Source organism: Bos taurus, chromosome 8 (genome assembly GCF_002263795.3).
Source record: "Bos taurus isolate L1 Dominette 01449 registration number 42190680 breed Hereford chromosome 8, ARS-UCD2.0, whole genome shotgun sequence".
NCBI classification, from domain to species: Eukaryota; Metazoa; Chordata; class Mammalia; order Artiodactyla; family Bovidae; genus Bos; species Bos taurus.
Window position 1 is genome coordinate 22,564,843 of NC_037335.1, and position 13,703 is coordinate 22,578,545.

General features: G+C 42.8%; 1 pseudogene; it reads right to left on the bottom strand.

Moving 5' to 3' along the window:
• Positions 1–11,177: 11,177 nt before the first annotated feature.
• LOC112447782 (interferon tau-2-like) lies at positions 11,178–11,979 on the bottom strand (annotated as a pseudogene).
• Between the last annotated feature and the right edge of the window lie 1,724 nt (positions 11,980–13,703).

The following is a 13,703-nucleotide window of genomic DNA, read 5'->3' on the forward strand; positions in this document are numbered from 1 at the left end:
GCTAAACTCTTAATTTTTATGGTAGAAAGTTAACTTTCCCAATAAACTTTGGATTTATCAATGCAAATCTATGTCAGTTAAATGAGAAACTAAAGAAAGGCTGAAATTATGTAAGTATGTAAAGACTTATAGAGGTATACATACTTATTATGTACACATGTAAGTATAATATATATAAACATTCCTTTTTTGTGTGCTGTGTCTAAACAAAATTTTTCCTTGATTCTTAAGTGCATTTTCCCCCCCTTATCTTACTCATAGGAATTCAGAGTCACTCAGGCCATATTGGTTTCTGTAGTTTGTTTTCTGTTTCACAGAGCAGAGGCTTGTAATTAAGAGTGAATGAACTACTCAGTTGTTCTGTTCTTTTGAGAACATTCATTCAGGTTCCTGAGATTACATTTCACTGGGGCCACAAGATCTTGAGGAGTGGAATATCTCCTGCCATATCAGTAAACTAGGATGACACAGTCCTCAAGAGTTTCCAGCCCTCCAGGGCGCTCAGGAAGGGGGAATACACCTGTGGGCTGACAGCTACCAAATTGCAGCTACTCCCTAAGGTGAGCCCAAGGCAACTCAGGAAGTGAAAAAATGCAAGATGCAAGAAAATGCAAGGAAAGATGCCCCAGAAGAGCTGAGATTCAGGAAAGGAATGTTTTCAGTGAGCCCAGACACTTGCCTCTTCCCATACAAATTCCTTAACTTGAGATAGCTGGTTTTCTTTAATTCACAAAACTACTTTGATGTTCAGACTACCTCCCTTTTTTTGCAAACTCCTTTATACCATGACTCTTCCCCTCAGCTCCTTGGAGCAATTCCCTCAGGGTGACTTGAGATACTGTCTTCTGAATTCCCACTAAATAAAGCATAACTGTCAACTTTTAGGTTGTCACTATTTCTTTATTTTTTAAATTAACTTATTTAATTGGAAGCTAATTACTTTACAATATTGTGGTGGTTTTTGCCAAACATTGACATGAATCACCCATGGATGTACATGTGTCCCCCGTCTTGAACCCCCCTCCCGCCTCCCTCCCTGTCCCATCCCTCAGTGTGGTCCCAGCGCACCAGGCCTGAGCACCTTGTCCCATTCATTGCACCTGGACTGGTGATCTACTTCACATATGGTAAATTACATATTTCAATGCTATTCTCTCAAATTATCCCACCCTCACCTTCTCGCACGGAGTGCAAAATTCTGTTCTTTACATCTGTGTCTCTTTTGCTGTCTCACATATAGGGTCATTGTTACCATGTTTCTAAATTCCATATATATGCGTTAATATTACTGTATTGGTGTTTTTCTTTCTTACTTACTTCACTGTGTATAATAGGCTCCAGATCAACAGTCAGGAACAATAAACAAGACATGAGGGTTTCTTTCAACCTGCTTTTTATGGTAGATCTATTGGAGAAGGAAATGGCAACCCACTCTAGTATTCTTGCCTGGAAAATCCCGTGTATGGAAGAGCCTAGTAGGCTACAGTCCATGGGGTTGCAAAGAGTAGGACACGACTGAGAGACTTCACTTTCACCTTCATAGTTTTGCACAGGCTGTGCCAATATCCCCACCAGGAATCCTGCTTCTTTTCTGGTGCATGTAGGTCTGAAGATTCTAATTCCAAGGTAATTAATTGTCTTTCCAGCACCACCTCACTCACAAGGTGGTTATCACCTCCAGTAGCACTTTTCCTCTGGAATGACAGTGTCCTCAACCCAACCTCTCTGGGCCTCACCCATGAGGGCAGGCTAACCACATCCTGAGAACTTCAGAATTCTACTGTGGAGGGACTTGTCTCTTTGTTTGCAAAATCATTCATCTTCCAGGATCCCCACCCTCTCCCAGTGCATGTTTGTGTGAAGTAGGGGAGTTCTCAGTGATGACCTCCTCTTCTCCTGATCCATGTCCCCAGGTATCAAGTGTCAGCAGCCCTCAGATGCTGAGACTTAAAGTGTGGAGAGCTAAGTAGGTGGAGGCATTATCCAATGGCAATTGTTACACCTTTGGTAGACAATTTTTATTTTGCCACTATAGCTTTTATCGCTCAATTCTTTTACTTAAAGTGTTCAAGATTTGTTTTGCTCAGAATTTTTGAGTTGGCTATATGGAATTCATTGATGGTGTTATGTATTAATGAAAGCTTCTATCACAGAACTCAGTGCCCTTCAGTTGTTCATTCAGTCTACCTCCTTCTGTTGGGCTGACTTGTTGATCCATCTCTGTCTTGTGCTCAGAATGTAGAGCAGTGAGGCCCAGGCTGTGTCAGGGAGAAATAGCCTTGTTTCTTTACTTACTCATGATGTTTTGTTTTAAATTTAAAGAACATCAAAAAAAAAAAAAAAAACATTTAAGAACTTATTTTTGCATATTGATTTACTGACCAGTTTGTCTCTCCTACTGCGTTCCTAAACATTTCATCCTAGGGTTAATACATAAGGAAGGAAAAGAATGGCAGAGGGGCCTCACCATATTTTCTGTAATTTTCAACACTAGAGATTGTTTTGTTTTTCATGTCAGCTTTCCTGGAAGGCAAAACTTGATAGTTGTTTGTGGACAAAAATAAAACAAAAATAATTTTGAATGTCATGAAAGAGAATATAGACAAATGTCTTTTTTGCTGACAGTATGGCAAGTGTAAGTTGAACAAAGATCAACGAAAAAATGGAAGGAATCATAATATTTGAAAGTTGTCAAACAGTCTCAAAGATAGTCATGTGCACGTGCTAAGTCGCTTCAGTCATGTCTGACTCTTTGTGACCCTGTGGACAGGCTCCCCTGTCCATGGGATTCTCCAGGCAAGAATACCTGAGTGGGTTGCTATTTCCTCCTCCAGTTATCTTCCCGACCCAGGGGTTAAACCATGGACTCTTATGTCTCCTGGATTGGCAGGCGAGTTCTTTACCACTGATGTCACCTGGGAAGCCTCCACAAAGATGGCCAGGTGAGACCAAAAATTGTACATGTATTCTTGCCCCCAAAAGGGACCCCAAAGTGTTGAAGGAAGAAAGAAATGGAACAAAACTTATTCAAGAAATGAATTAGAGCGCCCTCCCATTTGTCATTTGGAGAGAAGCAAACTAAAGACAAGCCTGTAAACTGAGGCAGAGATTTGATAGACTAGGCTAAATTGAAGCCCTTCCCCACTCACTGAGCAAACACACGGGCACACACGCAGGCATACCCATGCACACATGCATGCACACACTCATGGACACATCCTTGTTAATTCCTGAATTAAAATTGGATTACCTTAATAGTTCTCAATTCTACCCAAATAGGAACACTCAAGGCTATTCCTTGGCAACAGTTGTCTTCTCTGAAATCCCTTTGTTTGTGGCTGTGTTCTATTTTACAATGAGACAATGTGGAAGGGATGCCAGTGCAGTTATTATCAAAGGGAATAATAAATCTAAAGCAAGGCTTTAAATAGGGAAGACAGGACTCAGTGTCATGAATTTTCTCTCTCACATCCATTTTGTGTTTTCATTTAGACACTTTCTATTGACCCAGAAAATGTAATCAATCTATTCTTATAATTTTAACAATAAGTGTTTTATTTTCCCACTAAACTTTGGATTTGTCACTCCAAATGGTTATCAAATAAATGAGAACTAATTAAAGGCTGAGGTTATGTAGGGATGTAAAGACTTATACACATGTACATACTTATGTACACATTTTAATACATATAAAGATTCCTTTTCTTTGTGTCAAGAACAAAATTTTTCTTGGACTTTGAACTGCATTTTTCTCTCCTTACATTATACATAGGAAGTCAGAGTCCCTCATCCCCTATAGGTTTCTGTATGTTGTTTTCTGTTTTAATCAGAGCAGAGGCTTGTAATTATGAGTGCATGAGCTAATCAGTTGTTTCTGCTCTTTTGAGGACTTTCATTCAGGTTCCTGAGGTTACATTTCACTGGGACCACAGGTCATGAGAAATGGAGTGTTTCCTGCCATATCAGTAAACCAGGATGACAAAGTCATCAGTTTCCAGCCCTCCAGGGTGCTCAGGAAGGAGGAATATACCCCTGGTCTGACAGCTATCAGATTGGAGCCACTCCCTAAGGTGAGCCCAAGGGAACTCAGGATGTGAAAAATGCAAGGCTCATGGCCCCAGGATAGGTGAGATGCATGAAAAGAATGATTTCAGTGAGCACAGACTCTTGCATCTTCCCATACATAGCAAAGTGCTAAATTCCTTTGCTTGAGATATCTGGTTTTCTCTACTTCACAAAAATACTTTTGAAGACTACCTGCTGGTACTTGCAAACTTATATACAACCTGGCTCCCCATCTCCCCCTCCCTCCCCACCAACCTCCTTGGAGCACTTCTCTCAGGGTGACTTGAAATACTGTCTCCTGAATTCCCACCAAATAAAACATAACTCTCAACATTTAGGTTGTGGCACTTTTCTTCAAGTCGATAGCAATAACATACTAAACATCACTGTTTCTTTCCACCGTTTTTTTATTGTAGATCTATAGTCCTCAACGGGCTGTGCTAATACGCCCACCAGGAATCCTGTTTCTTTCCCATGCACTTAAATGTGAAGATTCTAAACCAAGATAATTATATTTCCAACACTGCCTCACTCACAAGGTAGTTTTCACTTCTAATAGCACGATTCATCTGAATGACAGTGTCCTTCACCCAAACTCTCCTGCACTCACTCGTGAGGGCAGGCTTACCACATCCTGAGAAGTTCAGGATCTACTATGGAGGGGCCTGTCTCTTTCTCTGCAAAATCACTCATCTTCCAGGATCCCCACCCTCTCCCTGGAGTGTTTCTGTGAAGGACCTGAGTTCTCAGTGTTGACCTCCTCTTCTGACCTGTGTCCCCAGGTATCAAGGGTCAAGGGTCAGCAGCTAAGATGCTGAGAGCTAAAGTATGTTTTTGTCTACATGTGTGTGTGTTAGTCGCTCAGTTGTGTCTGATTCTTTGCGTCCCTATGGACTGTAGTCCGCCAGACTCATATGTCTATGGGATTTTCCAGGTGAGAATACTACTTAGGTGGAGGCATTATCCAATTGCAATAGTTACACCTTTAGTAGGCAATTTTTATTTTGCCACTGCAGCTTCTATCATTCAAACCTTCTATTTAAACTGTTGAACATTTGTTTTCCTCAGAATTTCTGAGTTGGCTATAGGGAATTCAGAGGTGGTGTTATATATTATTAGAAACTTGTATGACAGAAATCAGTGATCTTCAGTTGTTTATGCAGTACATCCAAATGTTGGGCTGACTTGTGTATCCATCTCTGTTTTGTGCTGAGAATGCGGAGCCATGAGGCCAGGCTGTGTCAGGGAGAAATAGCCTTATTTCTTTACTTACTCATGATGTTTGGTTTTAAATTTAAATAACAATAAAAGATTTATGAACTTATAATTCTATAGTGATTTGCTGGTTGATGTTTGTCTCTCTCCTCCTAGCTTACGTTCCATTTCATCCTAGGGTTAATACAAAGGGAAATAAAAGCATGGCAGAGGGGTTTCACCTCATTTTCTGTGATTTTCAAGACTTTGGATATTTTGTCATTCATCTGGTAGGCTGCAGTCCATGGGGTCGCTAGAGTCGGACATGACTGAGCGATTTCACTTTCACTTTTCACTTTCATGCACTGGAGAAGGAAATGGCAACCCAGTCCAGTGTTCCTGCCTGGAGAATACCAGGGACGGGAGAGCCTGGTGGGCTGCCGTCTATGGGGTCACACAGAGTTGGACACAACTGAAGCAACTTAGCAGCAGCAGCACCAGCAGGAAGCAAAAAACAGTAGTTATTTGTGGGCAAAAATAAAACATATATATATCTGAACGTCATGAAAGTGAAGAAAGATAAGTGACATTTCTGCTGCCAAAATGGCAAAGTGCAAGGTAAATCTAAAAAAAACTCAGCCAAAGAGTGGAAGAATCGTAATATTTAAAGGATGTTAAACCGTCACAAAGACAAGCATGTGTGTGTGCAAATGTGCTTCAGTCATGTCTGACAGCCTCCCTTGTCCATGGGACTCTCCAGGCAAGAATACTAGAGTGGGTTGCCATTTCCTCCTCCAGGGGAATCTTCCAGAGCCAGGGATGAAACCCAGGTCTCTTATGTCTCCTGCAGTGGCAGGTGGGTTCTTTAACACCAGTGCCACCTGGGAAACCCCACAAAGACAGCTAGATAAGTCCAAAAATTATCCACGTAGTCTTGCCCCCCAAAGTGTTCCCAAAGTGTTGAAAGAAGAGAGAAAATAACTCAAAACTTACTTCATATACAGGAGAAGGAAATGACAACCCAGTCTAGTTTTCTTGCCTGGAGAATTCCATGGACTGGGAGCCTGTGGGGTACAGTCCATTTCAGTTCAGTCGCTCAGAGGTGTCTGACTCTTGTGACCCCATGGACTGTAGCATGCCAGGCCTCCCTTTCCATCACCAATTCCCAGAGCTTACTCAAACTCATGTCCATTGAGTCGGTGAAGTCATCCAGCAATCTCATCATCTGTCATCCTCTTCTCCTCCTGCCTTCGATGTTTCCCAGCATCAGGATGTTTTCAAAGCATCAGTTCTTCGCATCAGGTAGCCAAAGTATTGGAGTTTCAGCTTCAGCATCAGTCCTTCCAATGAATATTCAGGACAGATTTCCTTTAGGATGGACTGGTTGGATCTCTTTGCATTCAGTGGGACTCTCAATAGTCTTCTCCAACACCACAGTGAAAAGCATCAATTCTTCAGTGCTCAGCTTTCTTTATGGTCCAACTCTCACATCCATACGTGACTACTGGAAAAAGCCATAGCCTTGACTAGATGGACCTTTGTTGGCATAGTGATGCCTCTGCTTTTAAATATGCTGTCTTTGTTGGTTGTAAGTGACAAATGTGGTCCACTGGAGAAGGGAATGGCAAACCACTTCAGTATTCTTGCCTTGAGAATCACATGAACAGTATGAAAAGGATACAGTCCATGGAGTTGCAACTGGGTTGTACTCAACTGAGCAACTGACATGTATTTAATCTAGAAATTAGAGATCTCTGAGAGTGTCAGTTCCTAGGCAGATTGATAAGAAGTCTGGGGACCCCAAGGAGGAGAGAGAGGTCTGGGGGCCCTCCAGAAGGATATAGGGTTTGGAGTTCTCAAGGAGGAGAAGAAAAACTTTTTTTTTCCACATTGCTTTGTCTTAGTCAATAGAACAATGTATCTTGCTCGAGGACATGTTTCTCCTTAACAACAACCTGCTGACTTATCTTAAGATGTATATTATGGGAGTGGGTGTGGTAAAATCTTTCTATTGTTAGTTCTAATCCCATTATCTTAAAATGTATATTGTGGGGGTGGATCTAGTAAGATCTGTAAACCTTGAGACATTCTCTTGATTTACTGTAATAACCAATTAAAAAGTATATAGCTCCCTTGCTAAGGCTAATGAGTGGGGCTCTGTCCATCCCCCTTCTGGTGTCTATGTCAGAAGCTTTCTCTGTCCCTTTTTATGCTTTAATAAAACCCTGCTATACAAAAGCTCTTGAGTGATCAAGCCTGGTCCCCGGTCCCAAAGCTAAATCTTCTTCTTTGGAGATCAGGAATCCAACATCCTTTACTGTAAGCTGTCAGCCCTCTCATCCATTAATTGCAGAGAAGCAATCTAAAGATGAAGTCTGTAACCTGAAGCAGAGATCTGAGAGATCTAGTCTATATTGAAGCCCTTCCCTGCTGCTTGATCAGTAAACCCATACACACACACTGTCTCTCTCTCCCTCTTCCAGGTTAATTTCCTCATTTACAGTATGCCATTACCTTACTAGTTCTCAATTGGACTCAAGTAGGTTCTCCCCAGGTCATTGGTTGCCAACAATTGTATTCTCTGAAATCCCCTTATTGTGTATGTGTGCTCTCTTATAGACTTTCCTGATGGATCAGATGGTAAAGGCATCTGCCTACAATGCAGGAGACGCAGGTTCGATACCTGGGATGGGAAGATCCCCTGGAGAAGGAAATGGCAACCCCCTCCAGTATTCTGCCTGGAGAATCCCATGGACAGAGGAGCCTGGTAGGCTACAGTCCATGAGGTCGCACAAGTCGGACACGACTGAGTGACTTCTTCTCTTACTATTCAGTCAAAGTGGAAGGGATGCAAGTGCAGTTATTATTCAAAGGGACATTGAGAATTTTCTCCTGAAGTCAAGGAACTGACAATGTACATTTTAGGAAAGAGTTAATGCACCTTCAAACAGGAGCTATTTCCGCTGATTTCCCTTGTATTTTTCCTAGCCAGAATGCCATGGTCAAGGCTCAAGGGTGTTAAAGTAGGTAAAGTAAATGATGAACGTGCAACCTTGGCCAGATAAGCAGCCTGGAAGCGAGAAAACACATCCTGACCTTTCTCTCCATGCAGCTTCCTTAGGCCAAGACATGTCCTGCCTGAAGCTGGGAGTATTTTCCTCTCTAAAATACGAAAGCTTAGGAAGCAGGCTTTTTCAAGTTATTGGTGTCAGTTCTTTCCAGGAAAGGTCCTCCTTGAGCTCTTATAACAAGGACATTCATTCCCAAAAATATTCATCTCAAGAAAACAATAACCACTTAAAAGTTTCTTAAAAGCCTAGAACTTTGCTCAAACTTGTAAGTGGTAGCTTTGCACTGTCAGGGCTTCCCTTGTGGCTTCAGACAGTAAAGAATCTGCCTCTAATGTAGGAGACCCAGGTTTGATCCCTGGGTGGGGAAGTCTCACTGGAGAAGGAAATGGCAATCCACTCCAGTATTCTGCCTGGAGAATCCCATGGACAGAGGAGCCTGGTGGGCTGTGGTTCATGGGGTGGCAAAGAGTCGGCACGACTGAGTGACTATGCTTTGCACTCTTAAGGGAAAATCGGTGGCCAGAACCACAAACAGGAAAGAGCTGTATGAATGGCTGGTGCAGGGGAAGGACCAGTGAATCTGGGGAGCATACTGGGAATTGCCACACTGTGAGGAAGTACTGGCATACTTTGTTTTATCCCATTTCCCAGATAATTGCATTTTAAAACATTGAAGGTTTCTGACAACCCCGTGTCAAGCAAGTCTATCAATGCCACTTTCAAACAGCCTTTGCACACTCACTGTCCTTTGTGCCACACTGCAGTAATTCTCAGGATAGTTCAAATGTTCACCAACAAAACAATTTGAAGGTCCAGTGATCAATGGTGAAATTTAGCAAGTAGAGTATTTTTTTAAATTAAAGGTATATATGTATGGTCAAGGCCATCAGGATGACTGTTCTCTTTACTCTCTGTACATCCCCTGCCCCCACCAGTACACCCTATGCACATGACTGGCTTTTCTCTATAACTTGTCCCAGGCCCCCAAATTTGATCTTTTTTTATCAAAGGGGTAGTGAGGAGCGTGTCCCTCTAACTGCTTTCCATGATAACTAATGAGCCCCACCTGATCTCACCCTAGGACCAGCACTCTCCTCACGCCACGTGCCTCTTCGCCTCTTTCCCCATTCCCCACTTCCCCACCTCTACTTCCCCGCACCCCTCCATTGCTCTCAGAATGAAGCCTGTCACCATGTATTAGTACTTCCCACCCCCAGTGCAACCCACTCATGGTGGGTTTGTTTGCTCCAGGACCTTGCTTCAGACATGTGAGCGCCTCCCCATCCATTAAAGTATCCCTGTCTCTGTTCTTGACGGGAGATTCTTTTTTTGGTCTCTAAGCTGGGCAAATATAGCTCTTGTAAGCCTGCAGGGTACAACCCAACAAATTGGTGACAGGCAGGATTGGGAGAAACTCCTGTGAGTGCCAAGATAAAGGATGGGGGGATGGAAAGTTATTGGGGGCATCCACTAGCATGTGGGGCCCAAAAGTTGCTGGATTGATCCTGAGGTGGCTGTCCACTAACCGAGGGGGGCCCAAAAGTTGCTGGCTGTAATCCCCAAGCTGTAGGGTACTCCTGAGGTGGCCATCCACTACCATATGGTGCCCAAGAATTGCAGAGGGAATCCCAGCAGCAGCAGGGAAATCCCTGGGTGGCTGTCCACTAGGACATGCAGCCTTTCAGGGGCTGTCCTTGTTGAATGGGGCTGCCCAGAGATCTGGAGAACAATGGCCTCTGCTAGCCTCTGCTACTGTTTCAAAGTGAGCCTTTTGTAATTGGTTAAGCCAGCTTTCTGGAAGGAATTGGTATTTCTCTTGTGCCTTTGCCATGTAAATGATCTACCTGGCTCTCTGGAACTATCATCTTGTGATTTTTAAGAGTAAGGGAGAAAAAGTGCTTTTAGGTAAACTATAGAATATAATTATGTTTAGGTAACATTCTATCTAAGAACGTCACCCTGGATTTTGGTGAACTTGAACACTAAGTTAAGAGAACTCATTGCCTTTCTGTGCCGTGTGCCTCACTGTGTTGCAACTCTTTGGGGAACCCATGGGCTACAGCCCTGCCAGGCTCCTCTGGGCCATGGGGGATTTTCCAGACAAGAATACTGGAGTGGGTTGCTTAAACCCTCCTCCAGGGGATCTTGCCAACCCAGGTCTCCGGCATTGCACACAGATTCTTTACCAATTGAACCACCAGGGAAGCCAAGAATACTTGAGTGGTTAGATAGCCCATCCCTTCTAAAAGGGAATCTTCCTGAACCAGGAATCGAACAGTGGGTCTTCAGTTCTGCAGGCACATCTTTACTAGCTGAGTTACCAGGAAGCCCTGAGGCAGTTTAGAAAGATATATAATATTATTTGTCTTTTCAGCATCATTTGGACCTAAAACCTCCTGTGTGAGGACATTCTTTTCCTTTACTTCTCTTTGCAGTCCTTAGTATAATTGAAATAAAATAATACTGTTTTATGTCCTCTTCTCTGAAAGGACTGAGAGTTTCCATGCAGTAGGAACTACATTTGCTTTATTCACTTGTATTCCTTGGTGAGATTACACAGTCTGTCACGTAGGTACTCAATGTATATGCATAATATGAATGGAATGAATGAATAAACAAATGTAACCACCCATTCTTTTAATAAAGTTTTTAATAATAATAATAATAAAGTTTTTGAGTAAAGAAACTCATTTTCTTTGATTAATAAATAGACAAAGGACAAATTTAATAACACAAAATGGTAAACATGTTTTAGAAATTTTAATAGATGTACAAATGAAATGTAACTTTACAAATTTTCCTAACATTTTAAGTATGTTAGATGCAAGAAGGAATACATAAATCAACAACAGATAACATCAGGGCAGGCATCACTTAAGGACTTATGCCCCTACAGCTGAGTACTTTTATATCTACTTGCTTATTGCTGCTGACAAAGTATCAGTTAAAGTAATTCAATGAATTCGGTGGCTGAAGCAGAAATCAGAGTCTTCTGAAATGAACACAGGTGAGTGTACGAAGGTGATGTGGCATCTTAGTCAGCGAGAGTCATCTCAAAGTGAGTTCAGATCTCCACCCATCTTTCTTAAACCCTTTTTTGCAAGGTTGGTTGATGAGAGAGGGCTCTCATCATCTCCATTCTGATGATTTCCCAGGCGCAGTCACTGTATTCTTTTCTTCGGTAGACATGGATGCCCTGGAAGTACTTCTTCACAGTCAGAATGGGGCCCATCCTTCCCATGTCAGAGTCTTTCTCTCCCATCACTGGGCCCAGGCAGGCGTCCAGGTCCTCCAAGCTGCTGTTGGAGCCCAGTGCAGAGCTGCTCCAGGAGGGTGGTGTTCCAGGCAGCAGACGAGTGCTCTGTGTAGAAGAGGTTGAGCACTGCTGGAGCATCTCATGGAGCACAGAGATAGCCTGATCCTTCTGGAGCTGGTTGCCCTCCACGCATCTCCTGAGGAAGACCAAAGTCTTTTTCTGTCCTGCAGGACAGGGATGAGGAGAGAGTCTGTTCATGTCGGGGCCAGGAGCCTGAGGTTCTCCCTGGCACCTAGCATTGGGTCCTCAGACAGGTAACAACGCCAGAGATCGTCCCGGGGCCGTAGCTGACGCAGGCACCAGGGCCATCAGTAGAGAGAGCACGAAGGCCATGGGGAAGATGTGGCTGCTGCTGGGCTGGCTGAGATGGGGTCTGGGCGTGAACCTTCAGGTAGGTTCTCTGATGATGATCGTTCTAAGGCAAGGCTTTTAAATAGGGAAGACGGTACTCATTATCCGAAAATTTCTCTCTCACTTCCTGTTTGTGTTTTCAGTTAGATATTTTCTGTTTGACCTAGGAAAATGTAGTCAATCTAAACTCTTAATTTTTACAGTAGAAGTTTAATTTTCCCAATAAAATTTGGGTTTGTCAATGTAAATGTATATCAATTAAATGAGAAACTAAATAAAGGCTGAAGTTATGTAAGTATGCAAAGACTTATAGATGTGTACATAGTTATTATGTACAAATTTAGGTATAATATATATAAACATTCCTTTTGTTTATCTTATCTCAGGAATATAATTTTCCATTGATCTTAACTGCATTTTTCCCTCCTTATCTTACACATAGGAATGCAGAGTCACTCAGGCCATATTGATGTTTTGTATTTTCTTTTCTGTCTCACAGAGGATAAAGCTTGTAATTAAGGGTGAATGAACTACTCAGTTGTTTCTGTTCTTTTGAGAACATTCATTCAGGTTCCTGAGATTACATTCACTGGGCCACAAGATCACGAGAGTGGAGCTATTTCCCGCCAATAATCAGTAACCAGCGATGACACAGTCATTCAAGAGTTTCCAGCCCTCCAGGGCGCTCAGGGAGGGGAATACACCGTGGGCCTCAGTTCAGTTCAGTCTCTCAGTCGTGTCCCAATTTTGTGACCCCGTGAATTTCAGCACACTAGGCCTCCTTGTCCATCACCAACTCCCCAGAGTTCACCCAACCTCACGTGCATCAAAGTCGGTGATGCATCCAGCCATCTCATCCTCTTTGTCCCCTTTCCTCCTGCTCCCAATCCCTCCACATCAGAGTCTTTCCAGTGAGTCAACTCTTCACATGTGGTGGCCAAAGTATTGAGTTTCAGCTTTGGCATCAGTCCTTCAAAGAACACCCAAGACTGATCTCCTTTAGGATGGACTTGGATCTCCTTGTAGTCCAAGAAACTCTCAAGAGTCTTCTCCAACACCGCAGTTCAAAAGCATCAATTCTTTGGCGCTCAGCTTTCTTCACAATCCAACACTCAAATCCATACATGACCACAGGAAAAACCATAGCCTGACTAGACGGACTTTTATTGGCCAAGTAACGTCTCTGCTTTTTACTTATGCCTCTCTGGTTGGTCATAACTTTCCTTCCAAGGAGTAAGCGTCTTTTTAATTTCATGGCTGCAATCACCATCTGCAGCTGATTTTGGAGCCCCAAAAAATAAAGTCTGACACTGTTTCCCCATCTATTTCCCATGAAGTGATGGGACCAGATGCCATGAATCTTCGTTTTCTGAAATGTTGAGCTTTAACCCAACGTTTTCACTCTCCTCTTCACTTTCATCAAGAGGCTTTTTAGTTCCTCTTCACTTTCTGCCATAAGGGTTGGTGTATCTGCATATCTGAGGTTATTTGATATTTCTCCCAGGATTCTTCGATATCCAGCTTGTGCTTCTCTTCCAGCCCAGCATTTCTCACGCTGTCCTCTGCATATAAGATAAATAAGCAGCGTGACAACATACAGCCTTGATGTACTCCTTTTCCTATTTGGAACCAGTCTGTTGTTCCATGTCCAGTTCTAACTGTTGCTTCCTGACCTGCATATAGGTTCTAAAGAGGCAGGTCAGGTG